We start from the raw sequence: 27,582 nt of genomic DNA on the forward strand, positions 1-27,582 counted from the left end.
TACACACATGCACTCTATAAGTACTTAGACGAGTACATGGATCAAGCTATCCCAAACAGAACCAAGATGCTATCCTCCAAAAAAAGGAAGCTAATCTGGTGGTCCACTGCCATAAACAAACTCTACAACAGAAGGAAGAAACTGTTGCAAAAGAGAGTAAAATCCCATGAATGGAGGTGTTCCCTGGTAAGTCTCAGTAAGAAGCTGAGATTTCTTATAAGATCCTCCAAAGATAGCTATGAAAACAAAATCACCACTGATTCTAGGGACAACCACAAAGCATTCTATAGCTATGTCAAGAATCTCAATGGCAACACCCAGATCTGCTCTGAGTTACAGCACAACGGCATGAAAATTACAGAACCAACTGATATTGCCAACGTCCTGGCAGATAGATTCAGTGCTAACTTTACCCCCCCCTCACCCCTAAAGGGCCCATATCTATACAAGAAGAATGCAGAGTCCCTGTAATCACAACTATGCAGGTAAAAGCTGCACTCTCTAAAGCCAAAAACATAATATCCATGGAACCAGACAACATCCCAGGCTGTGTTTTACATGAACTTCAGAATGAACTGGCTCCCCACCTAAGCACCATTTTCAATCATAGTCTCACATCAGGCTTTGTGCCCACTGAATGGTGCACAGTAACAGTTATCCCACTCCACAAAAGGGGCACCACCACTGATCCCGGGAACTATCGCCCTATTAGCCTGACTAGCCTGGTCTGTAAGGCCATGGAACGTATCATCATGGAACTCCTAAACAAAGACATTGGTAACTTCCAAACTCTGGACTCCACCCAGTTCAGGTTTCTGAAAGGCAGATCATGCCTCCTGAAACTGATTGACTTCTTAGCGGCAGTCACCAAAGCTGTAGATGAGGGTAAGGTGGTTCACACAGGCTATCTTGACCTCACCAAGGCTTTCAACACCATCCCCCATTCTGGAATTATAGCGAAACTCACTAAACTAGGCATAAATCCCTATGTCACAAGATGGGTTACCAATTGGCTCACTGACAGAACCCACACTGTAAAAGTTGCAGACTCCAAATCTCACTTCAAACCAGTGATAAGCGGAGTACCACAGGGTTCAGTCCTGGGACCTCTCCTGTTTGGAATCTACTTCTCTGAAGTACAGTCTAACACAGAAAGCCTTTGGCTAATGAAGTTCACAGATAACTGCAAACTAGGAGCCATAGTTCAGTTCCCAAATGATGTGGACATCCTACAGAAGGGCCTCACTGAGACAGATGCCTGGTGTCAGAGCCATGGCCTCAAGCTCAATGCCAAAAAGTGCATGGTCATCCCCTTTGGTAAAAACTCTGTACCCATGAACTACCACATAGGTGGCAGTCTACTTAATGTCGAATGTGTGATGAGAGACCTGGGGACCCAGGTGGACAGTAGTCTCTCCTTTGATAATCACATTGCCACAGTAGTCAGGAAATCCTTCTATGTGGCACACCTCATCAAAAAAGGGTTCTCATCTAGGAAAAATGAGGTCATTGTTCCCCTTTACTCGACACTCATTAGACCCATTATAGAATACAATGCCCCTTTTGGAATGTACCTCACAAGACATCTGCAGCAGCTGGAAAGGCCACAGAAGTACCTCACAAAGAGGATTACTGGCATCGAACAGATGCCCTACACTGACTGTCTCAAAAAACTCCAGCTTTACTCCATAGCATATCACCTGCTCTGAGGTGATCACTGCCTAACATATAAAGCTATGTCAAACCCAGAGCTGTTGGACATGCTACACCTAAAGAAATCCCAATCCCTCCTAGCTACACACTCTAGAGCCCTAAAGCTGGTCACCACAATAAACGGGACATGCTGGAGGGAGAGGTTCCTGTCCCAGAGACTTCCCATACTCTGGAACAGGCTACCCATCTATGTAAAGCAAAGTTCCTCATTAGCACTCTTCAAGAAAAATCTTGATAAGTGGATGGGAAATAGGAAATGCACTCCGGAGATCACTTCTTGGCTCTGCTCAACAGGTGCACAGGAAAATAACTTTCTTGGATGGCGTAAGCCAGGGAACCTTGTTGGCTAGGTTTACTTAGGCCCTTGGGCCGATAGCCTAGTACCTACCTATGAAATGTAACAATACAAGTTAAAAAAATATATATCATAGGAATGGGTTGGGAGGGTGGCCTAAAGGTTAAGGTGTTTGCCTTGTAAGCACAAGGCGCAGGGTTTGAGTCTCACAAGAGATAATTGGCTAGTCTTAAAATGGCTCGCAAGGGCAGTTAGCTTAGTACTAATCTATGAACCTATGAATAGTTTGAATCTAAAATCTAGATTTAAGCTGTACAAGTCAAAGAGGACAAGTAGCAGTACTATGCAATGTGTTATGCAATCTAATGTTATACAAACAGTAGGACACTTGTGGAATTTTATACACACTTTAGGAAAAATAGAGTCTCAGAGAGAGGTTTTACATTATAGTAATAGCAAAAATCACATAGTTTGTTTCATACTGAGTCCAGGCATCAATGAGTGATCCATATTTACAAGGCATTTAACATTATAAAAAATGTTGAACAGGCAAGAGTTATAGATATACTTTCTTCTTAAAAGTATTTTGTTGGTAACTCAGATGGACAGGGGTTGTAAAGTGGGTAGCTGGACAGGGGTTGTAAAGTGGGTAGTTTGAGGTGGAAAAGGTATGTAGGTAAGATTGTGCTAAGAGTGGAGAAGAGTTGGAGATGTGACAGTGGAGAGTGAGTAGGTAGCCATCAGCCGGGAGCAGAGAAAGGGCAGAGACATTTGCTTAAGGAGGTGCTTTTTTAAGCTTTGTTTAAATAGCACTAGGGATGTTAAGGAGGTAAGGTTCACTGGCAGGTCATTCCAGATTTTACCTATGTAGTTTTCAAAGAGGGAATCTCCTGCTTGATTTTTGCATATATATGTTTTTTATGTGTTTTTTGTGGGTGGATCGGAGAGATCTGCTGGTAGCATAGGGTTGAAGAAGCATTTGTAGGGCAGGTATTTTTTTCAGGATTTGAGAGGATTTTATGGGCTATTGTGAGTTGTGTATGTTGTAAGAGTTCTTCCCAGTTGAATTGCTTGAGTGCTAGCTGGTATATTTGTGGCATATCTAGCTATTTATTGTTACAGGTTTCAAGTTTTTGAATTTCAGATTTCTTAAAGATTAGTGAGAAAGGGAGCTGCATATAGTAAGGCTGAGAGTAAGTGGGTTTGGGCAATGGCTATTTTGGTATTTTTGGTGAAGTAGTGATTGTTCCTGTATAGGATACCACGTTTTTTGTGTACTTTAACTGTCTGGGGAAATATGAATATCAAATTTAAGTTTATGGTCTATTTCAACTCCCAGTAGTTTAGTGTGCAGTGAGGGGGGTATGATGGTATTATTATGTGAGGTAAAGTGAGGGGGGTATGATGGTATTATGTGAGGTAATGTAGAAAGTGTTAAGGGGGGGTTATTAGGCAAGAAGACCAATGTTTTTTTTTTTTTGTTTTGTTTTTTTTAAGGTTTAAGATTAGATAAGCATTTGCAAACTGGGACTCAACTTCATGAAAGGCTTTTTGAGTTAAAATCTGAAGTTCTAGTAAGGAGGGAGCAGAACAAATCACAGTTGAGTCGTCTGTATATTGGATGAGTGTAGCATTAGTGGTTGCAAGATGAAGGTTATTAGTAAATATAGTGAATAGAAGTGGGCCTAAGATGGAGCCTTGGGACACTCCCAAGGACTACTGGTAATAGGGGAGATAAGGTTTGCTGCCTTGAGACTGCTTGTTGACATCCTGTGAGGTAATCTTTGAACCAAGCTAGGGTGGGGTTGCTGAAATGTAGATCATAGACTGTGTTTAGTAGGTTAGTATGGGAGACCATATCAAAGGCTTTTGACAGGTCCAGAAAGATTGTTGCTCCTGTGATAGTTGACCATATTTAGTAAATGACAGTAGTGCGGTAGTTGTGCTATGGATTAGTCTGAAACCATGTTGGGTATTAGTTAGTAGTTTGTTATTAAGTATTCAGTTCCTGCTTATGAATTACTCTTTCTAGAATTTTTGATAGTGGTGACAATATTGCAATAGGTCGATAGTTACTAAGATCAGTTGATAAGCCACCTTTATGTAGGGGAATAATGAATGATGTTTTCCAGATGGGAGGGACCTGGTGTTCATCTATTGATTAATATTGATAAGGGGTATGCTATGCCTTCTGCTAGTATTCTGTGGCTAGTGTAGTCGGTTTTAATTTTTTCAAAAGTTTTTTGATAGTATCAGATGCTACTGGTTGCAGTGAGAACGTGGATGCGGTGTTTGGTGTGGGGAGTGAGGGTTTACTTGTTGAGGCTGTTTGATTTTTGGATAGTTCTAAGATGGTTTCTGTAAAGTATTTGTTAAATTGTGTGGCTATATTGCTTGACTTATTGGTGGTGGTGGTGGGGGGGGTACCTGTTTTACCTGGGAGAAAGATATTGTTTATTGTGGATCAGAATTTTTGTTGGGTTTTGTGGTGCTTGACTTATATTTCTGTGTAATAGTTAACTTTATTTTAATTTGTTTCTTTGCTTTATTCTTAAGTTATAGATAAGTTTGAAATGTGAGTTGAGTCCTATTCGTTTTCCAGTTAGTCCAAGCCTTATCTCTAAGCCTGAGAAGGTTTAGTGTTTCTTTTTTTAACAATGGGACATAGTTTGATTTAACATGTATGAATCTACTGGGTGCATGGAAGTTTAGAATGAAAAGGAAAGTAGAGTTTAAGTAATTTACAGCTTCTTGTAGGGGTAGCTGTTTGAATGGTGCCCAGTTACAATGTTTAAGCATCTCTATACGTTTGCTGTGGTTGAGTTGTTTTTTATTTCTTATTTGTAGCAGAATGGGTTGTTTAGTTGGGATAATGATCACTGAAGCTATGTGGTAGACCTCCTGAGTAGGGGTATAGGGCTGGCCTGTTTAACATCCAATCTAGAGTGGAGTGTCTATTTGAAGATTTATTCACCTTGGTGGGTGATTGGATGAGCTGAGAGAAACCATGTAGGTTAATATCATTTTTGGGGTGTGGAGAATTGCAATCTGACCAGGCTATATTAAGATCACCTATTATGAGTGTTTCCTGTGGTAAGTTATTGATATACCAGCTTAGTATGTTTTCCAGCATTGGGATGTGTTCTCCTAGTGGCATGTAGAGTCCTATAATGTATATATTTTTATTGGTGTTGACGTTTAGCAAATATTATTTCTGCATTTTTAACTTCTAATTTTTTTTTTAGCTAGGGTTTCTATAGAGAGGTGTTGAGTACAGCTACACCACCACCTCTTTTTTTCTGTCCGATCGAATAATAATATAGCCTGGTGGAAGTATTTCATTACTGTTGGTGTTAGCATTTAGCTAAGTCTCTGTAAGTAGTGCAATGTCTGGTGTGTCTCTGTAAGTAGTGCAATGTCTGGTGTGTAGAGAAACATGTTAGCATGAAGCACATGAATTTTGTTGTTTATGCTTCTTATGTTCATACTTCAGATTTATTAATACTGAATATCTCTACTGGGAATGATTGATGGCTGATGAGTGTTGAACTGAGAGGCTTAGGGGCTGCAGTTGAGGGATTGTTGGCTGTGCCAGGGTTTGGATGTATTTCCCCTCATAGGGTTAGTTTTTATGCTATTTGGATGATATTTTTCAAGAGTTTGTTACATTATTTTGTCATATGTCAAGGACATAGTGGGTAAGTTTGGATAGTGAGGTGATGAGAGTTTAGCTTGAGTTAAGGTTGTGATGCTGAAAATGGTACTTCCTATACAGATGTTGAGTGGATTGAGAGAAGTGGGTTGGTTGCTAGAGGTGGAGTGGAATGGGGGTTGTGGGGAGGATTGAGTGATAGGACGTGGTGTTGGTTGCTATTGGTAGGCTTAGCGAGGTTGTCAGAAGGAGTATCTGGTATATTGATTTAGTGGGTAGTTGGTAGAGTATAAGTCTGTTTGACTTGGGGTGTTTAGATGTGGCCATTTGAGGTGTGTGTTACTGCTAATTCATTTCACAGAATGAAGTTATAGAGAGGGGAGAGGAAGTATTTAAGGGTGTGAAGATTGATTATCCTGGGTGTGGACAGGATGTGGAAGGGAGTTTAGGAGGAAGTATGAGAGGGAGTTGTAAATGAAAGGGCGAGATGATTGGAGAAGGTGGAGGAGTGGTCTTGTAGCTAAACATCTGGAGATAGGGGTGGGTGGGAAAGGGGGTGGGTGAGGGACCAGAGTGGACTCCGAGCACAGCGAGAGCAGAACGGAGATGGATGGAACTCTGATCTCAATGAACAAGCAGAGCGATTGCTTTCAGATAAGGAAAGTAAAGTACGAGTTTAGATTACAGTTACTGGATAATAGCACACAAACATATAACTTTTAGAAGTTGCTAAGGGAGAGAGAAAACTATTGCTAACTTGAGGTAATATCTGTATTTCTAATAGTGGTTAGAGAGAGAGCCAAAATCAGACTATAACTGCAGTAGTGCCAAACAGCTGTCGTCCCGGGTATGATGAGTGGTAACAGTTACATGTACAAAACTACAGCATATTGTAAAAATGTAGTTGAGCTAAATTTAGCCAGTTAACAGAGCTACAGCTCATAATTTAAGCTTAAGTGATATACAAAGTAATCAGGATGTGACATACAAGTCTCTTCTTGTGTCTTGTTTACTGCTGATTCTATTCAGGTTTCTGACCTCTATGCTGTAGAGAGCACAATTATGACACTGGAGGTGCGCGGAGTGTTGGATTAGCAGGGACAGTGTAACTAAAAACAGAAAATGGAGAAAGCAGGATAAGTATTGGGAAAGTAAAGAAGGATACAGTCTGGCATAATAACAACAACAGGACCAATCCCCATATTACTAAGCATCTTAAAGTTCAAATTGATAATTGGAAATGGTAGGTAATGGCGGCCGGCCTGGCAAGTAAACATATTAACTATCATTGTGCAATTCTACCTAACTTAGCAAGGTTAATTTGTCATATACATGAGTGTGAACAGTACTAGATGCCTTTAACTATAGCACTGTTCTATTTCTGGTAGATTTCAGATAATTATGCAAGTAGTTATACTATTAATATTTATGGAATTCTATAGCAAAGACATGAGTATACAAGTATTTAAAAGCAATCCAGCTATGCAAAGATACAAGTCAATGTATTTGCATTGGAACAGTGTGGTGTCTCAAATGTAACCGCTTGCTGAGAAAAAACAAACACACAGTTCCTTACACTGAGACCCTAAAAAGTGCATATGCACTACTATCTGTATCTATGCAAGCATTTGGGTGTAGTCACATCTAGCAATGCTATAGACCAGTTTACTTGAGTCACTTCAGTGCAGTCTAACAAATGTAATCATTTACAGAGCAACTAAGATATATGGTTCCTTAGACTGTGACCCAAGAAGTGTTTACAAAAAATGCATTAACATACCCCTTGGGAAGTCAAATATCCCTGCAAATTACAACATGAATAGCACACCCCTAAGAGTAGACTCAGAGGTGAGAGATCTATGTACACAGACAGCTAGTATCCTGAACTTTGACCACCGTGTGTCTACAATGGTGAGGAAGTCCTTCTATGCGGCAAAAATTGTAAGTAAAGGTGTGGCATCCAGGTCTAAGGATATTTATAGTCCCACTGTACTCAGTCCTCATTAGACCAATAATCGAGTACAATGTGGCATTTGGCATGTACATGAATGACCTTAGAGGTTCCTTATAAAGAAAATACAGGGTAAAAACATGTCCTATGCAGATAGACAAAAAACCCTATCCCTATACTCTATCTCATACTGACTATTAAGAGTTGACCTATGCATGACCTACAAGGTACTCACAGATCCAGTCCTGATGGAGGTGCTATGAATCTGCAATTCAAACAACACAAGGATCACCCAATCTAGGAATCTAAACTTAGTCAGCAGCTCACACAAAACATGCTGGAGAGACAAATGTGTCTCAGAGATTGCCCCTTCTTTGGAACAGGTTTCCTATTCACATTAAGCAGAGCCCTTCCACGACCCTCTTCAAATGCAGTTTGGATCAATGGATGGAGAATTGCAAATTCATACCTGGGGTAATGCCTATGTCCCTTATGGACAGGGGCAATCTGTAAGATACTCGATGCATAGGCACAAATCCATGAAATCCTCTTGCCCCTAGAGGCCATATATTGGGTAAAATCAGGTTATATTGGCTAGGCTTGTGGGGGCTCTTAAGCCTTTAGCCTAGTAATCTTTTATGAACCTGTGAATCTATATACAGCATCTGTACCTGCAAACAATATTTACTAAACTTCAACTACCAAATCCTTGGCACAAGATTTCACATACACCTTAATTTAGTTGTATTTCAGTTCACAGCAAGACAAATAAGATATTAATGTATGAGATCTTGGTTAACTGCTTCATTCTTTGATTAATACAATATCATCCTATGCTGGTGTCCTAAGCAAAACACCAACCACATGAAAGATGAAGGAACATCCCGTCAGTAGATGACTGGTGTATAATACAGCCTTTATAAGTCTACCTCCTAATTTTTTCTGTAAACCATTTCCTTGACAAACTGTATCCTGCCACTGCTGTTATACTTTGTGACATTGTAGTTCCTATTTGTGAAGCTATACTTTGGACTGTGTGTTTACACCTAAACCCGTAATATGCAGTCAGGACAATGAAATGTACAGCGATTTCTTTCATAAAAGCACCCTTCATATGTGTGACTATAAGCAGTAGCAATGTGTTTTATCACAGACCCAATGGCCTTCTCAAGGTTAATAGCAAGAAATGAAAAGCATATGTAAGGACACTACTACAGATGAAGTGCTTCACTCGCCAAATACTTAGCTTTGGTCACATTTGTAATACCTCAGGTCACATGCTTTTCTCCCTTTCAGCTTTTTCCTAGTTATGGAGACAGCACTGGGCACTTTTCAGCAGTAGAAAATATTTTTAGTGCAATAACCTCACCCTTTCTGACTCAAGTGAGTTCTTTTAATTTATTCCTTAAAAATGTTTTTTTCAGCATTCTATGTAGGATTAAGTATTAGATCATAGGTCATTCATATGATTATTTTATAATACATGCCATGACTGACTCTGTTAAATATTTTATAGAACTGATATTCTCATAAATACAGGGACTTGCATTTGATAAGAATATTTTTAAAAATGTATTTCTTTGTCCATATTTCTTAAACAGACACTACTGTGCTGAAGCATAAACAAAAATGACACATGCCAATTTATTTTCCATCTTGTGGACCTGCAGAATGAAAATCATAATTTAAACCAGTGCAGAAAAAATCTCAGGATGTATGTTGTTCAACTGACAAAAGGCTTTTGTATTCAATAATATCACCTGTTGTTCTTCAAAAAAAATAAAACTTCAGTAACAAAGTATTTTTGACCATCTACAGGGTTTATTGAGAAAGAACAATAGAAAACATAAAAGAAAACATAAAACAATCAACAAGGAAACATCTGGCATACAAGAAGAAATCACTGTCTTCATATATTTCCTTTTCAGCCTACATTTTAAGCACAAAGGAACATTTCCTATCGTTCCTTTAATCTCGGCTTGTCTTACTTAGTTTAGACCTCTGTACAGTAATTAATTTTCTACCAGATACTTTGCAGTACCTCCAGGTTTTTAAGATATTTATTGCATCTTTATCTATAACTACTCTCTACATGTATTGCTAATCTACAATAAATATTGCCCAATGCTTTTCAGTATTGAATACTGCCTCTTTTCAAATCTATGCTAATATAAGTAATCCTATAAGTTTTCCTTAGCAGTCTATATCACATGCTGCAATATCAGTCATAGAAGACATAAGAGGGAAAGAGAATACTTTTCTTCAGGACCCGTTCCATCATTTGCATTAATTTTGCCCAGCATATCTGGTATTTATCAATGTCTGGATCTTGTGAAGGTAATATGCACCATGTATTTGGGACCTTCTTCACAAACTTTGTACCCTATAATTTCTCATAAATAATTTCTGGGGAAAGTGCTCTTATTTCCTTCAAAATTTATTTCTAGTGAAGCTTTTGGCAGGAATACTTAGTAAACATCTGAAGCTTCAAAAAGAGTGATCCTGCTTCCCGGCCCCCTCACCTCCACCCCACTGGTCAAATCATTATTCTGGAGTTGGGCTTTGGTTTACATTGACCGCATAAACTGAGGATATTTAGTTAGCAAAATGGCGTATGCAGCTCTGTTTCACATAAAAGCACGTCACATATACAAGTCATGCCGTAACGTCTAGTTAAAAGGTATTTTAATTTGTTTGTTTGCAGGTTCATGCACCCCACAAGGCCAATATGATTTTGTTATCTTCACATTCCCTGATTGCACAAGCTGATTACTGAATCTCCTTCTACTGAATCTCCTTCAGTATGTAATGATCTGTCTTTCTTGGTTCTGTAGCAAAAACTTTATTAACAATATTCTACACATTAAGAAATAGATGGGTGGTTACAGTGATGTTAAATACAAAGCAAACCTAAATAAAATCAGGCTTGTCCTCTATACAGTATAACAGTAGCTAATGAATGACTGAAGAGACTGAGGTATGATTGTGTAACAAAGGGTCATCTCTCTCATTTGACAAGCAAATGGTAAGGTTCTTCATATTGCAATGTTGTCCCTGATGATAGCTGCACAGATGTTAGGTGTCGGGCTGGTAACATGGTAGTAGTAATGAAAGAATGTACCCCTGGGGATACATAATGTGAGCATATATGCATCTATTTGACAACCAGCATTGTATTTAGGTGCCAACCCCTGTAGGTCAACCATGGGAGAAGTACACATATACCTGCCATGCTCTTGTCAGCAACAAACTAAGGAGTCCTAACCTGCCTATTTCCTAATTAAGAGCTTAGATGACCAGTCTATTACTGAGAGAAATGGTAGGAGGACATCAGAAGAAAGGTAACGAAAAAATGGATAGCAAATAGAGGAGTCAGTTACAAGAGAACATAGATTGAATGGATATTTTTCATTTCCAGTGCTAATCTTAGGACATGACAAACCTTTATAAAACATTTTATCTATTTGATAAGTCTATATACACTGGCATGGAGGAATATAGAAATATTCAGTAAAAAAAGGATTGATTACCACTTTTAAATATAGCAGTTCAAACAGTAAGAGAAAACCTCATTTCCACACTAAAATGCATAACAATAAAGAAGCAGAAGGGTAGACTGAGGAGTCAAATTACTCTTTCTCTCTAGTTGTATATCATATTACATTAAATGTACTATATAATGGACACAGGCCCTAAAGGACACTGCTGAATGGTCCCCATCAGCATGAAAAATAGACAGTAATTAGTACAGGTTATAACTGTCAATTCCACTCCAGTTATTGCGCTCATTAACTGGCCGGTATTTTGCTGTATGGAATTTATTATGTATTTTATCATTCATTTCTGCTAACATTATACTCTGTCTTGTTGCAATTATCTGCTTCTCAGAGGTGAAGCTCTCCCAGTCATTGAAACCTTACTTAACAGATAAGGTCTTGCTTACAATTTGGCTCACAGAAAACAAACTTGCTTAAAGATTTCTCTTCTACTTTTTTCTGGAAGACTTAAAACTGTATAGTTCATCATATGAGGAGTTCAAAGCACAACTAAAAGTGGTTAAAAATTTGTGATGATATAAAAAATATCATTTGGTCCTGATAAATGCGAAAGAAACATTTAAAGCAGGAAAGTTGTAGTACCAAGAAAATATCTCTCTAGAAGAGGAATGTGATAGAAAGGAGCTTAAGCAGGAAGGAGTGTATAAATATTTGGGAATTTATGAAGGATTAGAAATAAAACATAAAACAAGTGTGAATAAAACTCACTAAAGAATACTGCAGAAGACTAAAGCTAATGCTGAAAATAGCCCTGACATCTAGGAATAAAGTCCAAGCTATAACCCAATTTTCTCTTCTTGTTTTAACTTAGTTTTAGTGTGAATGACTGACCCCAAAATGTAATGGATCAGATGGACAGAAAAGCAAGAAAAATGTTTCATACTTATCAAATGATATATAAAATCAGTGTAGACCAAGATTATATATTGGACTGCAAACATATCTGCTGACCTCATCAGATCCAAGTATTGTGAAAGCTTTAAAACATGAGGAGAAAAGAGTCTAAGATGACCTCTCTGCTTAGTTTGGTAGAAGCATTCAGGTGGCAAGCGGGAAGGGAAATCAAAACAGAAGTAGCCAAAAAATCAGGCAGCATCTGAATGTATCAAAAAACAGGCTGTGTTTGATCAAGTTTGCAGATGATTGCCAATTAGGTGCAATCATTGCATCCCCAAATGATATCAGTATACTCCAGGATGGTCTCGCACAGACCAGTGACTGGTGTATTAGTCAAGAACTAAAACTGAATGCAAAGAAATGCATCATCATTCCCTTCAGCACGTTATCAAATCATCAACAATACCCTAAGTAGCCACGAAGCTCACTTGATTAGTAAAGACATCAGCTAGAGAGCAAAAGAAGTTCTAACCCCCTATACTTGGCACTTATCCAGCCCATAATGGAGTATAACTCCCCATTTTGTATGTACAGTACCAAGCACCTACAGCAATTAGAGAGAGACCGTGGAGGTTTCTAACAAAGATTAAGGGCCTCCAGCATGTGCCTTACATGGACCAACTAAAATCCCTGTCACTATACTCCGTATTGTATAGACCTCTTAGGGGAAACTTGTATCTGGCCTGTAGAGCACCCCAAGACCCAAACCTAATGAACTTACTGCATATCTGTAAATCAAATGAGTCTAGGGCTACCCAATCCAGACATAAGTATGGCCTGCGACTTAAGTAGGACATGCTGGAAGGACAGATTTATCTCCCAGTAACTGCCACTTTTGAATATGCTGCCAATTCATGTGAAACAGAGCACCTTCTATGAGATTGTTCAATAGGAACCTAGATGAGTGGATGGAGCACTGTAAATTCTAACCAGGGATAGTGCCCACAACCCTCCTGGACATGGGCAGTCATTATTAAATGTAATCTTGGGTATTGACTAGTACCTCTGTGGTATTAGATTGGGTTGAAAATGCCAGGCCTAAAATTAGCTCTGGGTCGATAGCCTAATAATCCCCTATGATCCTATGAAGAATATAAGGTGGAGGATCAGATGAAAAATAAAGAAATGTGGAAAAGTCATAAATATAGTGGCAAGTACAGAGATCTCCTGGGACTATAGCATGTTGAGCAGGATTTTGATGCAGGTGAGCTGAAACCATAGGAAGACAGGTTAATAATGATAGCCAAGGATAGTGGACTATGTACGTGTTGGTTTACAAAGTCTATTTAATATGTGAAATACACATGTAGGTTCTGTAAAAATAATTGGAAACAGTAGCGCACCTTTTTCCTGGGTGTGATACACTTGTGGCAGCAGGCCTGGATTCTTAAACGGGACAACAATGTGGCAGGATTGTTGCACTGGGGATGGTGCAAATGCTAGCTGAGAAGCATTGGAAATGAACTGCAAAGCTTTATAGAAAATGATGAAGTGTATAACACATGAGATTACCTGTTACCAACAACTCAAAAAATGCAAGAAAAATAGATAAAGTAGCCCAGGAAAAAAAAGACAAAAGTAGCAGTGATCATTGAAACTGCTACACCTAGTGGTTATAGTGTCTCGCATTCAGAGAGAGACAAATTCATAAAATATCAGGATTTACAGGCAGAAATTAGAGAAATGTTGAAGAAAAATACCCAGACAGTTCCAATAGCAGTAGGAGCAATGGGTCTCATAAAAATGAATCTACAGTCATATTTAGATACGCTACCAATACATGTAACTCCATATGAATTGCAGGAGTCAATTCTAGCATATTGTGGATGCTTTGAAGAGCACTTTTGGCTGTCAAAAACTGAAATAACACTAATTTCACAGACCTTAATTATACCCTGACTTAGGAATGGTATCCATTCCTGTCACTTATTAGAAACCCAAAAGATTTAGAGAAATTAAAACAGAGTCAATCTCACCCAGATGAGACTTGGGCTAATTTTCAAGGCAGTCTGTGTCTGGCAATTGTTTCTTGTTAGAACTAAAAAATAAATGTGTATAGCAATCAGTCATGATAAATACAGTGAAAGCCAGGAAAGGGAAAAATTAGAAATTGTCACGTGAAGAGACACACCTCCGAAAAGTACTAATGCACTCATATAATTGTAATTACTTAGACTTCAAGAGAATTAATACATTTGAAAATCTTACTGTAATATATTAATTTAAAAGTTGTAGGACCTTGTTATTGTTTCCTGGTTAGTAGTTCTTACTCCTGAAGCCTATTTTATTTCGAGTCTTAATACTTCCCAGGTTATTTATTTAAATTTGATTGCTGCCTAAGCCCCCAAAGAGAAAATCATAGATCACTAGGGATGACTCGTGTTCTGCACTTACAAGTCACATTTTCAAATAAGTAGTTTAGTAATGTGTTATAAGGGTCTGCATTAAAATTGTTCTCTGCATTTGATAGCATTTCAAGACATGAGCTTTTGAATATGTTTGTTGGGTTTTGGTTTACAACTGTCCTGACATGTCTATGACATTTCTTAATTTATACGGAGTTTGGCAGATATAAATAATAGATGAACACCAAAAGGAATGCACCACAAAAGGAAATATACTTGTACACAAAATAAAGCTAATTATATACACACTGTGCCATATTGTGGAAAATCTTTTACAGCTCTACATTTGCATACATTACAATTCCCACATGTAAAAGCTCCAAACATTCTTGGCTGTTGCCATAAAGCTTGTTATATGGGATTTGCAGTTCTTATGACCTGGCTAAGAAACCTACTGTCATCATTGCCTTCTCTTCTAGAAAAACTACTCAAGATTTGCACATTAATATGTTTTCAGTAGTGGAAATGTAAATAAAATGGTCCATATCCACACATCACATTGCTTGCATCAGAAGCCAAGAACTATATCTGAGATGAAAGACAAGAACTGCAAATACGTTCCATTCTCCAGACAGGAATTACCCTACTTCCTTCTGAAACTTGTTCTCTGAGAATGATTTACATTTTGGAACATTTTGAAGGAGTCAAAATGAGAATTAATCCTGCCTTTGATATTTATTTAAATAGAAAAGAAAAGTGTGTTCATTAGAACAGTTGTACTGCGTCCTAATGGCATGCTCAAAAATCGCTTGCTATGGAAGAAAAATACTTGTACCTATTTCTTTTTATTTCTTTTCTGACATTATTTTGATATCAAGTAGAAAGGGGACAAGTAGTAATAAACAGCAGGGATTCAATTTGTTTTATTTACCTTATAAGTAGCACCTTGTCTATCAAATGGAGCTACTTCACTAACCAGTGTTTTACAGGTTAAATAAAATTGATTTTCAGTAGTACATTCATGAACAGATTGACATGTAAACTTACAGAATATATAGCCATAACAGACTATAGGGACTACAAATTCTGTTTCCAATCAAAAACAAATCCCACAAAGTCTGATATACTACAAGCCCATAAATCAACCAGCAGTTTTTCTACAAAGCTTCCTGATACAACCTGAACAAGCTATGTCAGTAGTTTTAGTCAATATTGCCTTTGGTGAAATGTGAGCTGCTTTATTTAATATTGTCTGATAAGCTATTTGATACCACGTAGCCCCAGAAAAGAAATAATATTCACAAGCATTATTTAAGGTTGTGTTAGGGACCTTTAGAGAGGAAGATTCATGTACAGAATCATCCAATTCTGCATAGCACACTCACAGAAAAAGACCTACTACAAAGTTAATTGCTGCTTAAATCAAAATTTGCCTCGCATGAGAGAGCACTGCAGTTTCACAAAGTTTGCAAAAAAGCAAAGCCTAATGGGGGGAAAAAATAAATTCTTTTATCTGCATCTTTTATTAGAGAAAATGGTGCTGCTCATTAGCATATATAATTGATTGAAAAAGGTAGTCAAGCAAAGAACAGTCCTAAAATGTTTGCAAATTATATTTTAGTATCCATTTCTGGACTGTGCTTGCTGTTCTCATGTCTCCAGGATTCCATTGAATACCAAATTAGCCAGTCTTTCCCTCCTGTTTTAAAATTTCTTTAAATGTGGCAAAAATCAGAGACAAAATGATAAAATGTGAGGACATGTAAGTAGAAGGTATTTACTCTGACACACCTCTCAACCTCTTTATGTAAGAAATCTTGAGAAAGTCAAAAATAAGGAAAAGCCAAAATCAAGAACGGATTTAAAATATTGCTCATATAAACTTAGAAAGTCACTAGAATAGCAGGTTTTGCATTAGCATACATTTTCTGAAGGATATGAAATCTGAAACTCAGATGCCTTCTATCACTTGCCAAAAAAAAAAAAAAACATAAATTTTATGACAGACAAAAATATATAGAAAAAAATCTGGACATTCTAGAAAATCTGAGCCACTGAGAAGTATGCACATGAATGAAGCCCATTCCTAAGTCTGAGCATAGTTAAAGTTCATGAAATGAGTGTAGTTTCAGCCTTTAATCTTTGCCAAGAGTGCCCTTCTCAGCACCCAGTGTATCCAGGTTTGCCCCTTCCTGTATGTCTAGGATTATCTACAGTGGTAGCATGTTTAAACTTGGATATTTTTTTATTAACCCATTTGCTCTACCTGCTACCTGAACTGTCTGAGTACCCTTGTTCCATATTGACCTACTTTCTGCTTATATGTCTTATATTTCTTAACTTTGTCTCTCTGTACATGATATATGGCATTCACTAGGTTTAGCTATTTCAGTAATTGTGTTTTTCTCTCTTTCTTTTTCTTTGGCTAGAACACCTGGTCTTCTTGCTTCTTTTAATTTAGCTTTTGATATTACAAACTCTCAAATGATCAGCAATGTTTTTCCACATTATTGTGCCTTCCGATATACAGACTCTTGCTTGCAAGTATATCAGAACTAGCAACAAGATGTGCTGCTATCTCACATTTTGAGCTGCAGAATGTACATTTTTCTGTAGCTTTTGTGAAACCACACCTATGTGGATCACTGCCTTGAGCTACTTTTATTAGACTTTTATCTTTTGGTTAAAGTATGCCTCTCCGCAACCATTTGATTCAACTTTTGATTAATTTGTGGATGTTACGTGGGTTCTCTATACTTGACAAAGTTGGAAAGATCACAATTATGGTATTATGTTTTGTTATCATCATGCGCTTTATATTGTTTCTTTTTGTTTTTAATGCTTTTTAATTATCTATTTTGTCCATTTCTGAATTGATTTCCATACACGGTCCTTCCAAAATGCTTCTACTAATCTGAGCAAGGTTTGCATCTTGGACTTGTTTTCTTCATGGTCAGAAATTCCACTACATTTGAATTTGATTATGTCAACAAATTTTCACGCAGTCACACAACTACAGACCTATGCATATATTCAATGTCAAGGTGGACCATACCCCCTTCAGATTGAGGGATATATAATTTTGCAATACAATTTTTGATATACATCATTTGATACACATGAAGTGGCTTTCTTGTATTCCTGTCCAAATGATGCAACACCTCTTATGAGGCTAGTCAATCATGTCAATTTGAAATTAAGAATAGGGAAGGCAAGCCGATATATAAACTGAACTTTATCCCCAGATAACGTGTCAGTTTTAAATATTAGTTTTAGTGTTTTATTTCTTATTTGATCATCCTTTATTGCTGGCATTTCTTCTGTTCCAGATAGTTATTATTTTTGTTCAAGTTCTTTTATATCATCATTTATTTTCCATGCTGATACTTTTTACTGCTTCAGTTTTCCTGTCATAAATATTGCTTTTGTACATTTATTAAGCCCAAATGTCATCCTATTGTCTGAAAAAATTTTAACTGTTTGTAATTGTACTTTTATTTAGTTTTCAGATAAGCTATAACTCGTCCACAAAAAGTAAATATGACTATGCAAACCAAAAACAAATACAATCCAAACAATTCTGGTCATTTATTGAAGAAACAACACATTCTTTCATAAAATATACCTCTAAACCCTCAAACCAACAACACCCCACTTGAAGCTTCCCTACAATTCAACTCTTACTTTATAGAAAGTAAAGCTTTCCTCGCCAAATAATCCTTTACTTCTACTCCTGAATCTGTCCAAAAACCACAAATCAGCACCTCTACCTTCACCTTAAAACTTAATCCTACATAAAATACCTCCTAAACAAACTCATAACGTGTCCCAACTCTGGTGATAACCTGCCAGGTGAATATGTTACAATAGCACCCAACACTTTTGCCTTTTCAGTCTTAATTCTTATAGACAGGATGGACTGATGTCCCCTCCCTGTACACACAAAGGTGGCAACTCAACAAAACTCAGAGTTTAAGCCTACAGCAACTTTAATTTCCACCTCTAAAATATTAAAAAATGTATTCAGAAGCAACTGTTAAAATACCTTCTCAAGCAAGAATTCCTAACCCCTATACAGCATGACTTCTGTTCCTCCAATAGTACTAATGTTGCAATTTTTAACCTTCATAGAAACCATCAGCATAGCCAGGGACAGTGGCAAACTAGTTCCCTCTTTCTTAGACTTATCCAAAGCCTTTGATATAGTTTGCCATAGCAAACTTTTTCTTTAAATGTCCCCTCTAGGTCTATCACATTCCACTCTCCAGTGCTTTAAGCTACTTACCTGGTAGACATCATTCAGTCAAATGGTATTTCCACCCCCTCTCCATACCTCCCAGTTAGTATTGGCATACCACAGGGCTCAATCCTTGGTCCCCTCCTCTTTAATATTACTTCATTGAAGTCACCTCTCATACCAAACTATTAGGAATGATAATAGATGTCAATCTTGAATTTGACCTGCATAATCAAAATCCCATACAAATTTGCCAAAAACTAGGCATTGCTTTACAGAGCCAGAAACATCCTTTACCAATGCAACCATAATTACCATAGCTTCTACTTACCTTCTCTCTTGACTTCTGTATGTATCACCCATTCTCATAAACTTCAAGGCATCACAAAACAGTGTGAAGAATGCTATAACAGTCTTAGAATTTGCAGCAAATACTCCTTTTTGAACTTACCACTTCACTGCCTCAGAACTCTGAAATGGCTAGAACTATTCAACCATCTAACACACACACCCAGCTACTCCCCACTTATAAAATCATATACCCCACCACCTGTCTCACTTTAAAGACCTTCCTTTATAACTATCTCCCAAAGTCTCCTTTACATTCCATTGAGGAACAATTCCTTTCCATCCACAAACCAGTCAAATCTGCTGGACATAATCTGTATTCATAGGTTCATAACAATTCCTTGGCTATTTCTTCCCATATTATTTACTCCGTTGCCAAATCCTGGAACTCCATTCTTGTACACATCAGGTCACTACCACTTTGACTCAATCAAAGCTACTTTAAAAGACTTACTGGATTTGTTCATGCTACCCACTGGATTAGCTCCCACCATCCTGACATCAAATAATCACTCATAATCTCAGCCCTTCCCTGTCACTATTTCAACCCCGACATCTCCCTAATCACTTTCAGGTTTTTCCTGACTTCTGCCCTGTGCCTCTCCCAATTCCATAACTCCTCACTTCAACAATTTAAATTTACCATTTTACTACTTTATCTTGCTGTACTTTATTTTCATTTAATATAAGCACTGCTGTGCTATACTATATATTTCACTACTTAACCAGTGTCAATTCATTATGTTTTAAACAACCGTTAGTCAATCATATATATTTTTGGGTCTATATTACATCAACGAACAATTACATTTTCGAATCTCTAAAGGTCGACCTTTAGAAATCGAACATTTAAATGTTCGAAGATGTAATAAAATTAAACAAAAAATAAAGTAACAGAAAAGGGTTTTAGCAGGGAGGGTAAGCCCCCCACCCCCACCCCCTGCTACTTAAATATTCCAACTCCAAGATTGCACATCAGTGCACTACAGTGCAAAAACCGGAAATTTCCCATTCCCTACACTGTAGTGCGATCTTGGAGTTGGTATATTTAAGTTGGGGGGTTGTGGGGGTGCAGGGGGGCTTGCCCCCCTGCTTACACCCTTTAGGGGGGGGGGTTATTATTATTATTTTTTTTTTAATTTTTAAACATTTTCGAACATTTCAATGTACGATCTGTAAAGGTCGACCTTTACAGATTTGAACATTTAATTGTTCGTTGATATAATATAGACCCATATCTTTGTATCATTGTGGAGCTTTTCTCCCTGACCTCCAGTGAAAATCTGTAATAAACCCAGTCAAACATTCCCAATAATCAAATGTCAATAAATAAATAAAATAATAAAACTAAGATGTTATTTGCCCAGGTTGTTTTTCAGATAGTCATGGTGTAGCTGTAGTTCAGTCTGTTAAGTAAATAGATAAAGGACAAGACAAAACAGTGGTGATAAAGAATCACCCTGAAATATGCCGCCTCGGAATTTATTCACTGTGCTAGTAATTTTCCCTTTATGATGATTCATTTGTAAATTTAATTTATCAGTGCATGATGTATTTTATAGCTGAATAAAAAAGGAGACCAGCAGCAAATTGCTTTATTAGGCTAGTAGTAAAAAGCTACATAACCATAGAATGAAGATACATACAGACCGGTTTCGGCAAAAAACTGCAATGCCTTGCTCAGTGTCAATGTATTAGTATCAAACATTCCCCATATATATATATATATATATATATATATAGCTGGTAATCAAGGTCAAATTATCAAATTAAAGATGCTCATTTAATCCTGTGGGAAATAATCCCCCTAATTTAATGATCCACTTTTTCTTTTTTTGATTCAAAATGTGATGCCAGCCAGCTTTGTTGGATCTGTGTGCTGTTATTCTGTCAATAATAACAAAATTAAAAGAAGTGGCTGGATGTATTAATTCATGTTTGTATAAGGCATTCGTATTTTTCTAATGTCACAGAAATGTTCACCCATCCGAAACTTCACCGAACGTGAAGTTTGCCCTACATAGAATGCCAAAAATGGCATGTAGTCAAATATATTACCCAATCAGACATAGATAGTTGGCATAGAAAGAAATATCAAAAATACGACCAGTGTTTCTACTACTAAAAGTCTGATTTAATTATTTTGGGGCAATAGGAACAGTGGCCACAGGGAAAGCAACCAATCGGCCAATCACCCAATAACGTAGTTTGTGTTAGAGACATATCGGTTGATGTATAGTGTTTGTAGTGACTGAAATAAGAGCCCAGATTTTTACCTTTTTTAAAAGAAAAAGAACATGTAGTGGGTAAGATGCCATATAATGTGTGGTCAGCCAGCAACATATTCCAGTGGGGTCAGACACTTTGCATAAGTGAGTTACTGTTCCTGCCATATGTGGTTACAAATCTAATGACAGAGTTGTCTTGATTGGTTTTGACTTTATATTGAAGGAGATCAGCCCTGGCCAGATGGTCAACTGTGTTGAAAGCCCAGTATATATAGCCAGCATGATAGCCCCTGTCTTTAAATCTGGAAATAAGATCTTGTTTGAAAAGATCATATGAATGTTCATCAGAGCAGATACGTTTTCCCTGAATTAACTGGGACTTGGGAATATTATTGCAGACATGAGGAGGATGATAGCTGGTTGCATAGAGGAGGGAATTATATTGGGGAAATTTGTGGTGTACCTGAGTGGAGAGTGTGTTATTGGAATTTCTCCCAACCATGACATCCAAAAAGATAATATTGTTGGGATCATAATTGACCATAAATTCAATTCCCCATTTGTTTTCATTTAAATAATTTACAAACTCGTGTAAATAATCAACATCGGCCCTCCACACCAACCAGCAATCATCCAGATACCTCCTCCAAATGTCAATTTCATCAAGGTAAAGATTGTGGGATTGATCGTAAATAATTTGTTCCTCTACAAAAGCCATAAACCAGTCGGCATATATAGGGGCAAAAGATGCCCCAATGGCAGTTCCCTTGTTTTGAAGATAACATTCACCTTGATAAAAAAGACATTTTTGGTGAGAACATGTTCAGAAAGAACTATGAGGAAGGTGTTGAAACCAGGTTGGTATAGCTCCGATTTGTTCAACCAATATTCCAATGCATCGATGCCAGCCCAGTGGGGGATATTAGTATATAGTGCTTTGACATCGAGTGTGCAGAGCAGCCAACCTGGTTCCAACTGCATGTCTGCAATAACCCTAAGAAATTCCGTAGTGTCTTGTAATCTTGCACGTACCCATTTAAGGAGAGGCTTCAAGTATCTGGTTAAAAATAAAGAAAGTGGTTCTGTTAAAGAATTTCTACCCGAAACAATGGGTCTACCAAGGCAATTGGTGGCATGTTTTTGTATTTTGGGCAGAAAGTATATATACTGATGTACTGGTTAATCTACCGTAAGATGTTGTAAGGTGTTTTGTATAATGATCCCTTCTTCCTTTGCTGATACTAAGAATTCATCTATTTGCCTCTTAAAAAGTGAAGTAGGGTCAGTAACCAAATGTGAATAGTATCTGCCATCCATGAGTAGCCTTTTTGCTTCATTGTCATATTGGGTCCAATCTTGAACCACAACAGCGCCACCCTTATCAGCCATCAGTATGACCAACTGGTGATTATTGGCCAAATTCAAAATTACCTCCATATCAGCCCTGGATATGTTGCTTGATTTAACCCTGGTTTCCTTGGCATAAAAATGTAGATCTTGGAGTATGGCATTCTGAAACAAAGAAACAGTATGATGCATGGGAGGCATAAATGTAGAATTGTGATACCTGAACTCATTCTGAGTATCCACAGTCTCTCTGCCATGAAAAAACAATTTTAAATGTAAATTTCTACAAAATCTAGTTATATCATCTGCAAAACTATCATCGGACACAAAGAAACCAGGAATGAATGAAAGACTTTTATTTAGAATTTGAATCTCAGTGTCAGTAAGAGAACAGGAGGAAATGTTAATGTTACCTGCACTAGATGCTGATGGTTTCTTAAGGATAGGGTGTGCCATTTCCTTTTAGAAATGTTTTTCAGTGTCTAAAGGAAAGAAACCATCAGCATCTAGTGCAGATAGTATCGGGAATGACTCCTCTTCCAGTTTTGAACCAGATATTTCTGGTCCTACAGGCTCACCAACCCATAAACGTTCCAATTCTTGTATCCCTTTAGGACAAAATGTAGAAGGGGAGGCAGGAAGCACAAATCAGGTAGACAACATGCAGGCACTGTTGAAAATGATAATTACGAAACAATTAATGTTTTTAACATTTCCTGCTGTTCTCTTACTGACACTGAGATTCAAATTCTAAATAATGGAGGTTTTAAATTAGTGCTTGTGGTGTTTTGCTGTGGTTATGGATTCAGGTAAGTGTTGATGTGTTAAGGGTTTTGGGTAGAAGCTGTGGTGTGTGCAAAGAGAATGTAGCTTGTGTGGTGGTGTTTTGTTTGTTTTTGCATGTAGTGCAACCTCAGAGTTAGAATATTTAAGTAGGGGGTGTGGGGGCACAGGGGGGTTTGCTCCCCTTCTTCTATGTAGTACAGAGTGAGTGTGTGTGTGTGTGTGTGTGTGTGTGTGTGTGTGTGTGTGTGTGGGAAGGTGTGTGTAGGAAGGTGTGTGTTTGTGGACAGCAGAAGCGCTAATTCAAAATCACCGGTATGCGAGATTTTGAATTTCGCGCTTCTGAGTTTTCATTCTTCTTAGGTTTCAACTTTATAGCCTTGTCAGTATTTTGAGGATATAAAGTGAATCTATATGTATGTATGTATATATATATATATATATATATATATATATATATATGTGTGTATATGTATGTATGTATATATATATATATATATATATATATATATATATATATATATATATATATATATATATATATATATATATAAAAATTTTGACCCATCTTACAATGAATTTCTACCGTGGATAACATACATTTATTACTATGCAGTCACAATTTGTAAGCCTTATTAATTAATACACTACTGATGGCCACTTTACAGTTAACATTAAATGTAGCTGCAGATAGTTAAAAATGGAACCACTTGCTAAATATTTAGATTATAGGTTTAAAGATTTCTGGGTTGACAAGGATTACATCTTAAATGAATACTGGTATTTTTGAAAATATTGACTAAAACCAGATTTTCAATGGATGTACTTTTAATTACAATTGACATAAAGGACTTGTTTTTAATTGCTTTGCATGGTATTGGTATAGATTTATTTATTTATTTTTTGAGGAGATGGTTGCTGGTAATGTTAAAGAACAATTTTGTACTTTATGAAGATATGTACTATAAACAGTTAAAATGTGCTTAAATATATGTTTTAATACAATATTTCAGTGAATATTTTTAACTATCAAGAAATTTTTAGAACAGAATTTCTCCAGCTGTCTGTTTTGAAAAGAGGTGAACAGATCTATTTCAGGTATTCCCCACATCTGGACTAGATCCTTAAACACCAGCGGCTTGAGCTGACAGTTGTGCGGGTCTGCCTAGGATCTGCTTAGTCTGTCTACTGAAACATTTTGCTGTGAGAGGATGCACGATGCCTGAAGAGGGATAGAATGCTGTAAAGCCAGATCCAAGGCCATCATTGCCAACCAGTAGAAAGGTACCTTGTACCCCCTTGTTAGTTGAGGTACCACATCACTGTTGTGTTATCGGCATCCACAACAAGGGCACCTGGAGTCCATAGGTAGTGAAAGACTTTCACGCTATGGATCACCTCCAGCATTTCACCATGTGGCTTACACTTGTACTCCTCTAGATACTGCTTCACAAGAGAATTCAGGCATATCTGTCTGGACACATTGTGCCAGAACAGGTGGGAAGAAGGAAAGACCTTGGTTGATACTCTGCTATGCTGTCCAACACTATAAGTCTCATCTGAATAAGGGCAGTACCAGCTAATGAGATTCCAGTGAATGTAGGTGCTGAGTCCAATTATTTTATACATACCACTAAATTTTCCTCCTGTGACAATGGGTCAGTGGTATTATGAGAATCATGGACACCATCTTTCCTAGAATCTTTGGGAAATCGCTTGCTGTGAACCCATTCCTAGAGACTTTCTGAAACATCTAGTAGGACAGTGCCTTGTCTCTGGCGAGAAAGACTATTCTTTTGTCAGTATCAGTTAATTATTCCAGGAAGACAAGTTTTTTGTGAGGGTGTCAGGCTCAACATCCAAAGGTTACATTTGAATCCTAGCTGGGAGAGGTCTCAACCTTCTCAAGCAATTCCAAACACATGGACACAGACTGTACACAGATCAGCAAGTCATCCAAGTAATGAAAGATGCGAATAGTTCTGCAGTGAGCCACTACCAGAACAAGGTATTAGGTAAACACCTGAGGTGCAGTGGATAGCCAAAAGGGCAATGCAGAGAACTGATAATGTGAACTAGACACAACAAATCTCAAGAATATCCTGAAGCTATAAGCAAAGGGGGACATGATGATATGCATCATTCAAGTCCGGGGTCACCATGAAACAGCAGTTCAGCAAAAGAGAAACCAATGTCTTCTTGATAATGTTTTCTGAAGCATTGGTTCAACACCAGTGAGTAAAGACAAGTACTGAGCTGTGGCAGAGTCAAAGGGTAGAATGGGGGGTCATCCTTATGGGATGAAAAAACCCTCTTAGGTTTGGTGGAGTTCTCATCCTGATATTTCCTTTTGGTGTCTTGGTTTTTGTTCAGCTGCGACGTTTGTTTTTTCAGGGCCACCAAAAATTATCCTGCTTATTGGGGGCAAACCTGATGATATGGAACATTTTAGATACCCCTTGCATCAGTTTGACTATGTCATCCCAATGTTTTAGCATCTAATTAGATGCTGAACCAAACACACAATCGGAATCAAGCAGAGCATTCATACCCTCAATTTTTAAATCCTCAGAAAAGTTTTTGCTGTGCAACCAAGCATATCTCCTTACCACTGCTGACATCACTGTATTACTAGACACAGTACTGATTGCATTGAATGGTAGTTTGGTGACCATATGCGAGTCCATTAAGTGAGGAGACAAAAAATAGCCATTACAATACCAAATAATGTCTGCTTAGTAAGCCAGTAAAAAATGAACAAATTCCACTATTCTCCCTCTAATGAACAATCTGTAGTCTATTTCTGCAGGGGGTACTATTCTGTACAAGGCACTGAATAAAATGACAGTAGTTTCAGTAAATGGTCCAAGCAAAGAAAACCTGCATAAAAGTCCCATGATTTTGTTAAAAACATGTTGGCTTCAGTCATGATTGGATACAGCCTAAAGCAGTATTAGACAAGAAAAAAATCATACACTGATGGAAAAACTCCTACTAGAAATGCTTAACATATAAAATGGTGCCAAATTTGCAATTTAAATGAAAAAAAAATCATTAAAATTTCTGTAATCCTGCTCAATGATCTCAAATAATCATAACCCCAAAGAGAAAAAAAAACTGTAATATCATCAAGATTTCCTGTCAAAACTTCCAAATGAAGTTTTTAATCACATCATAGGCCTTACTGGGCTAGTCAAAATAAATACAGAAGCATGTACAACATTTCTAATCAGAAAAAAAACAGTCAAAGCAGAAGAATACACTATTCAAGTACTGATAGAAAAAGCAGGGGGAGAAGATACAAAGCCAAAAGGGTTTCTCATCTAAGATCAGCAGCTGAAGAGATCCACTGTAAGGATCAGTCTTCCAATAGATCCTTCTCTTACTTTGGCACTAGAAAACTGAAAGGGTCTTGTCTGTGGGTTTGTAAGTCAGTCCCTGTACTGCTAGGTGATTGGTCCATCACAGCCACAGGCAGGCATTGGGAGGTATAGAAGAGCACCAACTACCCGTATGCCATCCTGATACTTTTTCACTAATAACAAGGTATGCATCTGTACTTTTACTATATAGGAAGTCTGTTTTTAAGATCACTATAGCACATGAAATATTGAATTAAATGAAATAAATGAAACTCCATTAAAATTAATAAGGAATATTTGTGGCACAGCATCTGTTACACATACCTAACAAGCAAAATATTTGTGGATTATGGTCCCAAAGAAAATTATTTGGCCCTTATTATAATTTAGGGCCCCACCTAAGTTTTTTTGAGCTCCAATAGTATTTCAATACCATCTCAAGCACTGTGTAACTTCTGTCTCAAAGTATACTACAACAGGTTCAATGACGCTTTGAAGAAAATGCTGGTGAGAACATTTAACAGGTCTTGTGACTAATAACATTGCTGTGGTTTTAGTTAACACGGTTTTGTAAAAGCAGAAATGCTCAATCTCAGAGTGTCATAATCTGATAAGAAGACCCACTCTATAAAATGGACTTTCAAAGAGAGGACTCTAACTCAAGGGTCATATTTCATCCTCTTTGGAATGATGACTTTGGAAATGGCTATTCTAACTAGTGGAGCATAAAATATTTAAACTTAAAGCATTTGCTTGTTTGTCATTTGGTATAATTTACATTAAAGGGAGAAATTCTTTCATAAAAATTGCATTTAAAAAGTTATTTTTCATGAATTTGACTGCTGTGTGTTTGAAATATAACCCACC

This window comes from Protopterus annectens, chromosome 15.part0 (genome assembly GCF_019279795.1).
Source record: "Protopterus annectens isolate FY-2018-M chromosome 15.part0, PAN1.0, whole genome shotgun sequence".
NCBI lineage: Eukaryota > Metazoa > Chordata > Ceratodontiformes > Protopteridae > Protopterus > Protopterus annectens.